We start from the raw sequence: 13,621 nt of genomic DNA on the forward strand, positions 1-13,621 counted from the left end.
AGTCGCTAACGATATGACTCAGTACTAATGACATACCTTAAACCATGGCAAATACTTGCTTCCATTCGCCGCAATGACTGGATTAATAATGTTAAAATTCAGGGGTGTTATGAAATCATGCTGCATGTTATATATTGCCTCCAATACAGCCTCGAAGTATTTGGAAATGGTGGATCCAGAATGCTGCCATTGTTCCTGCGATTCCCTATTGCTTTGGCTTTGGGCCACAATGTATAGGAAGATAAAAAGCTGCTCGTCCATATTCATATTCCTAGTAGGTCTCAAATATCCTCTAAGTTCTAGCAGTGAACTCAGACGCTTAAAACAGTCACTGCCCATCATAATCTTATTCCGAATTACATCCTCGTGACCATCAAGCAAGTAATCAACAATCATAATACCTGTGAACGCGGAGGTGTGCTTAGGTCGAGGTGGGACTCTCTCCATGTAGGTTTGGTAATACCAAAGAACAGCCTCGACGGCTGCTGCGTCATATTCATCATCAGAGTCATCGCTCATTGTGTTGTTAGGCGACGCGTTCGAAGGCCCTCCGTTCCACATTACAACATGTTCGCCAAATCTATTATAACAGAAGTCACCTGTACAACATCTGGAAGTTTAAAATTGTGCAATAACATTATGGCAAAGTATTTAAAAGTCACTACTTGGGAGGTGCCCATTTCATAACAAATAAATTGTGTAATGCAAATTGCACCATGCGATCATAACATAAATTGAAAGAAAAAGCAAATGAAGCAACAGTTTCGAAGTACAAAACAACTCAATAAATGAATACAACATAGTTTAAAAGCCTCATAATTAAGAAAATTGTCCATCACTGTCTATGCCTCATAATTAAAAAGCCTCATAAATAGCTAATCCTCATTGCTTTCTCCACCAAAATGACCGGAGTTAGGTAGAAAACTAGGCATGTAATAGGGTGGTTGACATTGAAAGTTAGGGGGATGGGGAATAACATTTGGGGTCATGTTTGGGATTGGTGGGTGTTGTGGTTGCACGTGGTGAAGGGGTTGAGAAAAACTGGGTACTTGTGGTTGGCCAAAGTTAGGAGGTTGTTGGCCATACATAGGCGGTTGTTGGTAAAAGTTGGGTGTGGGCATGAAGTTTTGATATGGGGGCTGCATGAAGTTGGAGGACATGGATGGAAGGGGCATGGAGAAAGGCTGCGTAGTTTGATTCGTTTTAGAGGTAATGGTCCTCGTCATGAAACAAACCCTTTGCGTCTCTATCATATCCACAAAAAGTTGTTGCATGTGCGGATATCATGCAATGGCCTCCAGAAATGTTACAACACGGTCATCATCAAGATCCATTTCCTTCACAAGCACCTGACACTGCTGCATTGAGTAGCGCTGGAACTGGTAGCTCTGCTACTATTCCTACTTTCTATAGATGCCACAAGTCATCCAAATAATGCCTTAGCCTCTGGGTCGTCAACTGGACGTTTGTAACTGCGTGCAGATTTTTTTCCAATTGCCTTAGAGGTGGACGCAACATTCAAGCCCTTCCTGGCAGTGTTCAAGCCAGCTCACATCGTAGTGACAAAACCGTCATCGTTGCCTAATAAATGCGATGTCGCCCCCCTTCACCTTCTTCATCTGCGATGGGAACTGTGTCTACATGCTCGGTGGTAGGTTTTTCCAATCCCTTCGCAAAATCTCCACCTGCACGGGTACCACCAAAGGCCTCATAGTACAGGTCAAAGTTTTTGAGGGGCTGCTTCTTTGCAGCATTAGCCCACTTCTTGTTCTGTGCGACAAAGAACAACGACATAAGCTAACTCATGTTTAACACATGTCCTAACTGATGCTAACTAATGCGTAAAGGGAAAATGAACTTCTGAAATTTACCTTAACAAAATCATCCCAATACTCGTCCGTACATGTCACAGCGCCTGTCACTGGATCCCAACCAAGGCCTGTGTTTGTACGTAGTATAACCTCGTTATCGAACTTGCCTTTCAGACGCTCTCATTTGTTGAACCTTCACCGCCATAACTGGGTCATTAAAATGTTCTTGTAGTTTAGTAGCCCAGTCTTCCCAAGTTTTTTGGGTCGGTTTCCTACCATTGTAGTTACGGTTATACTCTACGAGGCATTGCAACAACTCCTCCTTCTGCTTTTGATTCCAATGAAGAGTAGTGTCCTCATCCTTTTCCCCTCTCAGCATCTACCACCACACACCATTTAACACGAGACACATGAATACAAATGTAACCATTACTCTTTGATACAAGAATACAAAATGTAACCATTCCTAAAACCATTAAATGGGGTGCATACATGGTATGTCGGAATTGCAGCAAAGAAAAACTAGTTGTAAGGTATTTACTACTTCTGAGTAGTAAAATGTAACCATTACACACACACACACACACACATAACAACAGCAGAAAAAGCGAAGGAAAAAAAATGCTAAGAATCGAATCTATATCAGGAGAAAGAGTTGCATACATGGTATGTCGGAATTGCAGCAAAGAAAAACTAGTTGTGAGGTATTTACTACTTCTGAGTCTCCAACATCAACCAATGAGTGTAGAGAGAAGCAAACAAAGAGACAGACAAAGCAAAGAGTACTTTTTTCTTTGCTAATCACAGCAAAGTGTACTTACTGGGCAAGTCCCACAATAAAGAAAACACACACACTCTCTCTCTTACTTAAGTGTTGTGTTGTGTAGTGTTCTAGGTGTTTTGTTTTTTTCCCTTTGCCAACTGCTCATTCTTTTTTCAACTTTAAAAGATATTAGTCATGTATGTCATCATCAATGTGGTACTCCCACGCTTAGTCATGTATATAAATACATAAATATATAAACTATATAATATTGGCGTATTATATGCATGTGTCAATATAGTTTACTTCTATATAGTTAATTGATAGTAGCATGTAAGTCTACAAGGATAGATAAATACAAGCTAATAATAACTATAATTGACCCTTTCAAAAATAAATAAATAAACACAAAAACCTATGCTTGACCCAATAGACAGAATAAGAGCAACTTCAACAACCATATATTCATTATATTAAAGTCTCACCGATAACTACAGTTAAGTAGCATGCATATATAGTTTCAATCCATAATTCAGTCTAACCATGCAAAGATTCATAAATGTAACCACTTATCTGTGAAGTATCAGCAAAAGTAATTTGGAATCCACAAATCCATAATCCCAGGATCCTATGAGTGGGTGGAAAAGTCTTACGTTTGTATTCCAATAAGTTCCCTATATTGTGTCACAATTCCCTGAATATATGCAAAAACTGAAACACAAGGACGCAGCAACATCAACCTAATTTCATTCTTGATCTTTGGTATCATTTCAGCCCTAAGGTTCAACATGATTTCCAAGTTAAATGTGCCATCCTCTTCTCAAATATCCTAATTCATTTTTTTTCTTCCTCTCTGGGGAATAAAGAATAAAAATGTTGAACTCTTTCGTTACTTTCTACAACAAGATTTCACCAGATGAAAAGGCACTTGAACACAAGAAATCCAGTGCCAAAAGCATCATATATAAAGATGAATTAAGCAAGTGGCCTAAACGTCCTCCTTATCCTTCTAGATGATTTACATGCCTCTTAGTGGCCTAAACTTCGTTGCACATGGACTTGTTAACAAAGGAACTCGAGATGCTAGATGTTCACTATCACTAGAAGATCAGTTTTCCTTAGTTGCTTTCGCTTGAACAATTTCCTCAGAAGGCTTAAAAAAACTACCAAATTCACTCAACAAGCCTAGTGAACTTTCTAAACAAAAATTGCACATTTCCTACACTCTCGCATTCATTTTTTTCTGCGGTTATCTCAAGCTAAACAAAATGCACAGCTGATAGTATGGCAGAAAAAATTTGCACATCTGATAGTATATCACTTCCACGACTTAAACCATAAGCTTCAAACGCTTTCAATCCCAATATTAGGGGCCAAGACATATTCGTAATGGAGTCAAAAATCAAATGGCAAGCAAAAGTGGGAGAGTATTTACCGTGTTTGATCCTGTAGATGACACTGCCTGCTCTGCTTCGATTACGCCCAAACGCGACCCCGACGGATCTGCTAAAGAAGTTCGCCAACGGCAACGACAATGGAAACACCTGTATCGGAGATAACGGCTACGCACTCGGAAACGACGTCTCACACTACATCGACTCAATAATTCGGCCAAATGAAGATTCCTCTTCACTCTATTCGGAGAAATTATCACCGTTTTGAAAACTGACGAAGACGGGCAAGACGAGGAAATGGATATGGGTTTGTTCTTTGGCTCAGAATCACGAATAGGGGTGGTCTATGACGGATTTATGGGTGAACGATGAAGGGAAAACCACACCCCCTCGATTTGCACAAGCCCAGCGACAGAACTGTGATGAACCACCTTTCTCAGGGAATCTGACTGAAAAATCAGGCTGGAGGAGATGGTGGGAGAAGAGAAAGCTTCCCCTTTCTCGTGAGCCAAGCAGGAAGCAGATGGGAAAGGAAGGAGAGAGGACAAGCAACGGTAACCCACGCCTGTGTGAAAACGTGATTCTGCAGAGAATCTACACTGTAGAGGACAGACTCGAGTAAATGAAATTCAAGGGGGTAGTTTATGTTTCATAACTCGAATTCACACTCGATTTTGTGATTCGAAGTTGGGTTACCGAACGTATAATTGGACACAAAAATGACTCTGAGTTGGGCCAACTCCAATTGGATAACCCAAACGAACTTACCCTAAGATTTACCAAGTTCATATTATTAGAGAAAAAATGTACATTGTAATAGTAAATTCTGAATATACCTGATAAATCCAAGATTTACAAGTCCGTACTAGTATGAAAAAAGTGAAAAATATAATGGTAAATCCTAGATATTTCTGGTAAATCTAAGATTTACCAAGTTCGTATTAGTACGAAAAAAATAAAAATCTAATGGTAAATCCCAGATATACCTGGTAAATCCGGATATACCTGGTAAATCTTGAATTTATGAAGTTCATATTAATAGGAAAAAAGTGAAAATCTAATGGTAAATTACGGATATACCTAATAAATTCAGGATTTACCAAGTTCGTATTAGTACAGAAAAAGTAAAAATACTTGGTAAATCCTGAATTTACCAAGTTCGTATTAGTAGGGAAAAAATGAAAAATCTAATGATAAATCCCGGATATAAACTGTAAATTTAGGATTTACTAAAAAGGTATTTTTAAAATTTTAACTGGTTGTAAATCTCGATTTACATCACATTGGCGTATTTATTAACTTTTCTTAAACATTGGCCTATTAACTTTAATTCTCTCAAATTTTAGTCTATTTCCTTCACTCTCTAATGAAAGGGAGCTCCATTACAAGGGGTATTTTTAAAAATTATCCAATAAATTTATGTTCACTTTTATATTTTAATGATGTGACACTTAAGTTTGTTTTCAGTGATAAAGCTAGAATTTTGCTCAGCAAGGGCTTGAGTTAAATAAAATTTTAAACTAAATTAATAGTTTAATAAATATTGAAGAAGATCATACGCTTAACAAACGATTTGGTTTGGAAAATTTTATAGGGAGAAAGAGGAAAATAGGCCAAGACTTGAGATGAATTAAAATTTATAGGCCAATAGTTTACATAAGTTAATAAATAGGCCAAATTATTGTTTACGTCCATAACATGTCTGGTTATGAACCATAACTTGACAAGTTATTGTCCATAATTCACGATTTATGTCCATAACTTGTCTGGCTATGAACCCTAACTTAACAAGTTTGTCCATAACTTATCTGGTTATGAACCCTAACTTGACAAGTTATGGCCTATTAATTTCTATAACTAAAAGTTGGCCTATATACTTTCTTAAGCTTTTCATATTTGCCTATTTTCTACTATTTCTGAAATTTTATATAGGGATGTCGGACAGTTTGAGCTTTTTTCATAAAAGCTACCAATCAAATAAAAAAAAAATTTCTTTGATATTTTTGAGAAAAACTAAATTAAACTAAATCACTCATAAGCGTTTGAGTGGTTTGGTTTGAACGGTTTAAGTTTAGAATTAAAAAAGTTTTCAATAATTTAAAAAACTATAAAACTGTTAATCCATTAAAAAAAAGGATAAGATTCAAGTTTATAATATAATTTAAAAATTAAAAATGTAAGTTCACCATATCAAGTTGTAAGAAAAACTAACAAAAATATAGTAAAGCATGTTTTATCAGTGTAAAACATCTACTATGACGAATAAAAATTAACATATTTAAAACGTAAAAAATTTAAGTGTGTGCTTTTGGCGTGGATCATTAGGCGGTTTAGGTGGTTAGCGAAGTGTAAAACTCCCACCAAATTTACGCTAAAAACCCGCCAAATTGCCTAACAATTCAAAAATAATTAATAATTTGATTTGGATTAACTCAATTTTGAGACCATATTGTTTTATACATACATATTAGAAAATATAAATATTAACTGATCAGATTTTGTTGATCTTTATAGAATGCTAATTTTAATGGATCACATGTGGTATATGATTTTGTTCATTTATTGTATTTAACTTTTAATTAGACTTTAAGAAATATGAAATGTAGTAACAAAGGAAAAAAACAAAGCTTCTAAGAATTAGTCCAAAGCGTGATTGAACTAGATCGTTCTAAAAAGCTTCCAAGAATTAGTTCGGTCTCATTGTTAAAAAGGGTTCAGTTCAGTCTGGAATTTTTCCACCCTTACAAAATGGTCAGATTTGAAAAATCTGATGATTTGGTACTGGATCGGACCAGACCGTGCATAAACTTAGCGAGCATAAAGAATGAGAGGGGATAAGAGAAAGGAAGTGAGGATTAGGTTTATTTTATGGCTAGTTCTGGTATTTTGAATGCTAAAAGTAGTTTGTTTTAAAAAGAAAAAATAAGAATGATACATTTGTTTAAAAAGGACAAAAAAATAAAAATGATATGTTTGCTACTCGACCTTTTTAACTATTATGATCGTCTTTTCGGCGATCACTCCAATATACAACCGCGGAATTTTCTACCAATGCTCACCCAAACCTCTTATTACAACCGCTGGCTTTTACACATAAGTCAGCAAACCAATTAGTACCCAATTACACGGCTTGGAAACCAATACAAGTGAGGATTTGGATTTTCAAAATTTTATCATAAACACTCAACTCTCCCTCCTAGAATGGTTTGAGACAAATTTAAACCTAGCAGATGATGAGATCGCTCTATTGAGGAAGAAATCTAGATAGGCTCAATAGTTGTATATGAAAAAAATGCAAAATCTATGAAAAATTCATTATTGTGTAACCTTGAGAGCTCTTTTCAAAAAAAAAAAAAAAATCTTAGGCAAGTTGGGAGAATAAATGGTTCTTGCCTTTTTTAGACCTGAAAATGACCTTTAATAGAAGAAAGAGCAAGATTTGCCCGTTTGAGCTCGCTGTCAAATGGTTAGAAAAATGATTGTTTAAACAGTACCGGTCGATCAAAGGAAACAGAAAATTCAAGTTCACCAACAACCCGATAAATTTCGTGAATCCATGCAACTGGCTGACTAGTTGCACTAGTTTGGCCTGGTTTTGCTTCCACAAGGTTGTGTTTTGATAAATCCAAATTTTAAAACATGATATGGGATAATGCAAATTAAAATCATTTTTATGACAAAATTCATTTCATGATTTTAGAAAAACGCAATGAGTTGATTTATGCAAGTTTTCTTGAAAAATATATAATTTGAATGTTAGTGTGTGCACCAGCCAAAACTATTAAAACTAATTTGATAGAATACACGCAAAATCAATACACACTACAAGTCTACAACAAATATGAGATTAGATGTAAAAAATTGTCGTTTAATGTGCTAAAAACGTGGCATGGAGACTTCTATATTTTGAAAACTATACGCACACATTAGACGATGATTTATTAAAAAACAGTCGCCTAATGTAACACATGACTATTTTAAAAAAACAGTCCTCTAATGTAGCAAATTAGATGACGGGTTTTAAAAAAAACTGTCTTGTAATGTCAAAAATTTACAAAAAAAAAATGCGGGCTTTTTTCCTCTCATTCTTTTTATAAAATTTTTTAAAGTGTTGATATCTCTTTTATAACTTCGAGCACTCTCTTAAGAACTGAGTTTTTCTCTCAAATCTGCCCATCCCTCCTAAGTTCTTTCTCTCTTTCTTCCTCACACCCTAAATCTCTCTCTCTATAATTCTCCCTCTCAACACTTAAAAGTTCTTCTTTCTAAAAATATGTCTTCTACACTCCTCACTCCTGCAATTATACTTTCTTCACTTCCTCAAACTGCCGCCTCTGTAGCTATGCCCATACATCATCAGCCGTCGTGATCTCACCACAATATTCATTACCCCACCTTGGCCACTGAACTTGAGTACGTTAATAATCTTTAGAAATTTATTTTCATTGAACTTAGTTTTTTTGTTTGGATTTAGAGTTTTCTTTGTATGTAAGTATTTTTGTTATTAGATCTCGTAGAGAAATTTTGTTTGTGGGTTTTGAATATTTGTGTTACAATGAAGGAGAATTTGTAATATATTTCTTCGAAAGTTTTTTGAGTGGGTTGTTATGAAATATTAATTATGTTTTTAAAATTTGTGAATAATATTTGAAGAAAGAACTACTTTACGGCTAAATTTTTTTAAATTTTTTTTTTATGACTTTTAACGATGATTTCTACAAAACCATAGTTAAAAGTTGTACATTAAACGACATGCTTTTACAAGAATTTTCATCTAATGTGCACTTCAGTGCACGGTTTTCGTGAAAACCGTCCTCTAATTTTTTATTCTTGCATGCGAGTAGTCACTACAAGAATAATGACTTTAAAAGATTAAACTTTTTGCTACCAATAAATTTTTGGTAGTAGAAAACACATTTTTTACTACCAAATTTTAGTAGCTGAAAGTATCAAGGCTTTAGTTATTAAATTTAGTAGCAAAAATAATACAATCCGCTACTAAATATAATTTGGTAACAAATAACATGACGGAAAATAAATTTTGGTTCCCGCCAATAGCTTTTTGCTACCAAAATAATATTTGGTAACAAAAGCATAAGATTCTGCTACCAAAAATTTGGTAGCAAAATATGACTTTTTTGCTACCAAACATGTTTTGGTAACAAAAAGTTGGCGGAAAGTAAAATTTTTTCCCGCCCGAGGTATTTGCTACCGAATTATTTTTGGTAGCAAAACATATAACATTTGCTACTAATAATTTGGTAGCAGAATCATGTTTTCTGTCACATTTTGGTAGCGAAAAATCAAGTTTTTAATACCAAAAAGCATAATTTTTTGCTATCAAATTTTGATAGCGAAAAATCAAGTTTTTGCTACCAAAAAGCATAATTTTTTGCTACCAAAAAACATAATTTTTTGCTACTAAATTTTGGTAGCAGAAAATATGATTCTACTACTAAATTCTTATTTTGGTGACAAAAAGGCATTTTTTGCTACCAAAAGTTGTGTTTGGTAGCAAATCATATAAAAACATTAATATTTATATTTTGTGCTTGTATTGCTTTTTTTTTTTCAATTTTCTATAAATATGTCCTATATTAAGTTTTAACAATCATTCTAGTATATTTTGTATAACACATATGTGACATGTGTACACATATATGATCTTATTAATTAAGTATATTTTCCACATAGAGTAGTATATAATCTCGCCATTTGATTGATTTTTAACTTTGAATAATGTATTTCAATTTCAAAACTACATTTTTTGTTATAATGTTATTAGAACAATGATTCTTAAATAATTTTTGACATTAAAACGTTATTTTTTTAATGTTTAATATACATCTTTGTGGTACCAAATTCATATTTGGTAGCAAAAAGTATGCTTTCAGCTACAAAAATAATGTTTGGTCACAAGAAACATAAGTTTCCGGTACCAAATTTTAGTAGCAGAAAATATGATTTTGCTACTAAATTCTTATTTTGGTGACAAAAAGGCGTTTTTTGCTACCAAAAGTTGTGTTTGGTAGCAAATCATATAAAAACTTTAAAACTTACATTTTGTGCATGTATTGTTTTTTTTTTTTTCATAAATATGTCATATATTAAGTTTTAGTAATCATCCTAGTATATTTTGTATAACAATTATTTGATAATTTAATTATTTTGTGTAGGTGTAGCAAGAGACATGTTCATGTGTACACATATGTGATCTTATTAAGTATATGTTCCACATAGAGTAGTATATAATTTCCTTATTTGATTGATTTTTAACTTTGAATAATGTATCTCAATTTCAAAACTATATTTTTTGTTATAATGTTATTAGAACAATGATTCTTAAATAATTTTTGACATTAAAACGTTAGTTTTTTAATGTTTAATATACGTCTTTCTGGTACCAAATTCATATTTGGTAGTAAAAATTATGCTTTATGCTACCAAAATAATGCTTGGTAACAAAAAAATATAAGTTTTCGGTGCCAAATTTTGGTAGCAGAAAACATGATTCTGCTACCAAATTATTATTTTGGTGACAAAAAGGCGTTTTTTGCTACCAAAAGTTGTGTTTGGTAGCAAATCGTATAAAAACTTTAAAACTTACATTTTGTGCATGTATTGTTTTTTTTTTTGTTTTCCATAAATATGTCCTATATTAAGTTTAACAATCATTCTAGTATATTTTGTACAACAATTATTTGATAATTTAATTATTTTGTATAGGTGTAGTAAGAGACATGTTCATATGTATATATATGTGATATTGTTAACTAAGTATATGTTCCACGTAGAGTAATATATAATCTTACTATTTAATTATTTTTTAACATGAAATAATATATTTCAATTTCAAAACTATATTTTTTGTTATAATGTTACTAGAACAATGAGTCTAAAATAATATTTGTCATCAAAAAATGGTTTTTTAATTTTTTAATATGTATCTTTCTGTTACCAAATTAAATTTTAGTAGCAAAAAATATGCTTTTGACTACCAAAATAATGTTTGGTAACAAAAAAATATAATTTTCTAGTACCAAATTTTAGTAGCAAAAAATATAATTATGCTACCAAATTCATATTTTGGTGGCAAAATGAAATTTTTTGCTACCAAAAGAACCAAAACATTTTTTTGGTAACAAATAAAGAACAAAATTTTTGTGGGAATATCCCTAAAAATTAAACACACACCTACGCACACATCAGTTTCATTAAAACACAAAAAGCCCAGCTTCTTCCCCTTCTTCAGAAACTCGTCGTCGCCTGAAGAAGCCCTTCTTCCCCTTCTTCAGAAACACTTCGCCATCTTCGCATCTCTGCTAGAAATTCCTCCGCCTTTCTCCCTCTCTCTCGCTCCTTCTCTCTCTAGCAGCTGATTCTCGGCGTCCTAGGCTCCGATTCCCGCTTCCGCCGCCTGCGATTGTCGCTGTCGCGGCCGCTGATTCTCGTCGTCGCCGCCTAGTTGCCGACAAACCGCTGTTTCGTTTCTTACCAAAATGTAAACTTCTCTTTCTTTTGCAGATGACCCTCTCGGTGATCCCAACCTCCTTGGTGACCGTTACTGTGCTCTCTTCGTCGTTCGCCTTTCTCACCAGACCATCGAACACACGCTTCGCAAGGTTTTCCTTTCCTTTCCTTTCTTTTGTTTGGTTTCCAAGAAAGTTTTGTTCCTGCTCATTTACTCTACGGGAAACGGATGTATTTTTTCTTTCGTTTAGGAAATAAATTAGTTTATCAGAAAAACATTTATTTTAGTAGCATTATTTTAATTATTTAGTGTTAAGCTTCTCTAGGCAAATGGTTTTATGTTCTCAAATTATTTGTAATATGTGTTCCTAGATTAAGTGTTCTAGATGGGGCATAGCGTGCACTAGTGTGTGGCTATGCATTTTTGTGCAATCAAGCCCTTATCGTGTTAAAACTTGGTCAATTTACCGAATTTTGGTGCTTCTGCTTTCTTGTTAAAAGGTCTTCAATCAGGGAACGACGTTATTTCTATTTATCTCTTAAGTGCTGCTTAATGTCTATATCATTACCCTGGGAATACATCGCTAATGATCTTTTGTTCAAGGTAAGGTTGTTACTTCCTTCTTCCCACTGTCCAATGTTAGAAGAGAAAATCTCAAGAAAGTAACAGAAAACGAAGGAAGCTGTTTGGGAATAATCTGGATTTCTCATTCGACCTCTGGAATAATACAGAAAACTAGCTTATATACTAATAAGTAAAGTTGTAAAGATAAGTTATAACTAACCAACCACTTGTACGGCTAAACTTAGCTAATTGTAACTAATGAAACTAATTACAAGCTGACTCAGCTATTTATCTATTTACAGACTATTTCTAATATCCAATAAAGTGATAAATGAAGTTGGTTTCCCTTTTCAGAATCTTCATTCATATTCCTTTCCAATCCATTTAACTTGCCCTGTAGGACAATTAATCTTAACTATGCTATTGGATTTGTGCAAGAGATATTAGGACTTCCAATTCTTTTCTTTGCATTCTGTTTTGGTTACTTAAAGCGACGAATTTATTTATTGATCACTCATTTAATTATCCAAAGGTTACTTATTTTTATGCCTTTCTCTCTCTTGATTGATTGATGGTGGAGGTATGTCTCTTCGGTTGTAAAGCTTGTGAAAAGAGGGAGATTTCAAGAATAGATGGTAAAAGCTTTATGAGCAAATCCCAATTTGTTGTTGCTCTTCCTAGAATGGTTGCCAGCTGTCGTGGTAAAGTTTTTACCTTTATTCATGTGTAGTTACTTACTGATATACAAGGTCGGGAGATGCTGGCTTTTTTGTTTAGGTTTGTGTTTTCTGAATTTCACTTTGCTTGTGAATTGCCTACTTTTAAGAAAAGGATGGTTTTACTCTTTTTTTTAATGGTACGGATAGCTTACTCTTGGACATGCATAATATATATGTATATTATTATACATATATATATAATGATAGGATTATATTGCATGATGCATCTTATAATTTCTTTGGCTTGCTAATCAAATGTACGCATAAGACTTCTAGCATTTCTATGGTTGGTAGCTCATGATTTGTTTTCATTTCTGGTCTTTCATTTGTCGTATTTTTTCTTTTCTGTTATCCATGTTCTGTTATTTGGTCGTATAACAACCTAAACCTTGGTAACATGATTATTTGAGGATCTCTCTCTATATGTATATATATATATATATATATATTATATCTCTTCCCTTTTGTGAAATATGATAAGAGATGAGAGGCCATACAGATAGGTTATTTGAAAATGTGGTTCATATAACCATTATTTTTGGTTGCATATTATCCGTTGCCCCCTTTAATAATGTTTATTATTATGTTTGCTTTCGTTTATGCACTTGAGTGATCCTTGAGTTGAGTCTTTCCAAACGGTTAGAAAACAGATTTAAAAGAGTCTACTTAATTTTCAGGCGAGGGTTAATCACGGGCAATGTTAAGGCTGCAGTGGACTTGTTTCATGAACATTTTGGGGTAAGGCCATTCTTTGACTATTAATTATTGGCATCTCTCAATCTAAAGATGAATTAATCAAAAGCTACTTCAACAACTACTTCAACAGATAAATCTGCCGTCAAATCATCCTGAACCTTCCATCCCAAGAAGAGAAGATCTTCTACCACCGCCACTACCGG

General features: G+C 33.8%; 1 long non-coding RNA gene across 1 annotated transcript; it reads left to right on the forward strand.

The window, feature by feature from the left end:
* The first annotated feature begins 11,180 nt into the window (after positions 1-11,180).
* Positions 11,181-13,621, forward strand: LOC112090892. The gene is made up of 5 exons (XR_002901882.1): positions 11,181-11,590; positions 11,940-12,042; positions 12,584-12,704; positions 13,400-13,460; positions 13,549-13,621. It is a non-coding gene; the product is annotated as an uncharacterized LOC112090892 (long non-coding RNA).

This window comes from Morus notabilis, unplaced genomic scaffold (assembly GCF_000414095.1).
Source record: "Morus notabilis unplaced genomic scaffold, ASM41409v2 Scaffold98, whole genome shotgun sequence".
Classification (NCBI taxonomy): domain Eukaryota; kingdom Viridiplantae; phylum Streptophyta; class Magnoliopsida; order Rosales; family Moraceae; genus Morus; species Morus notabilis.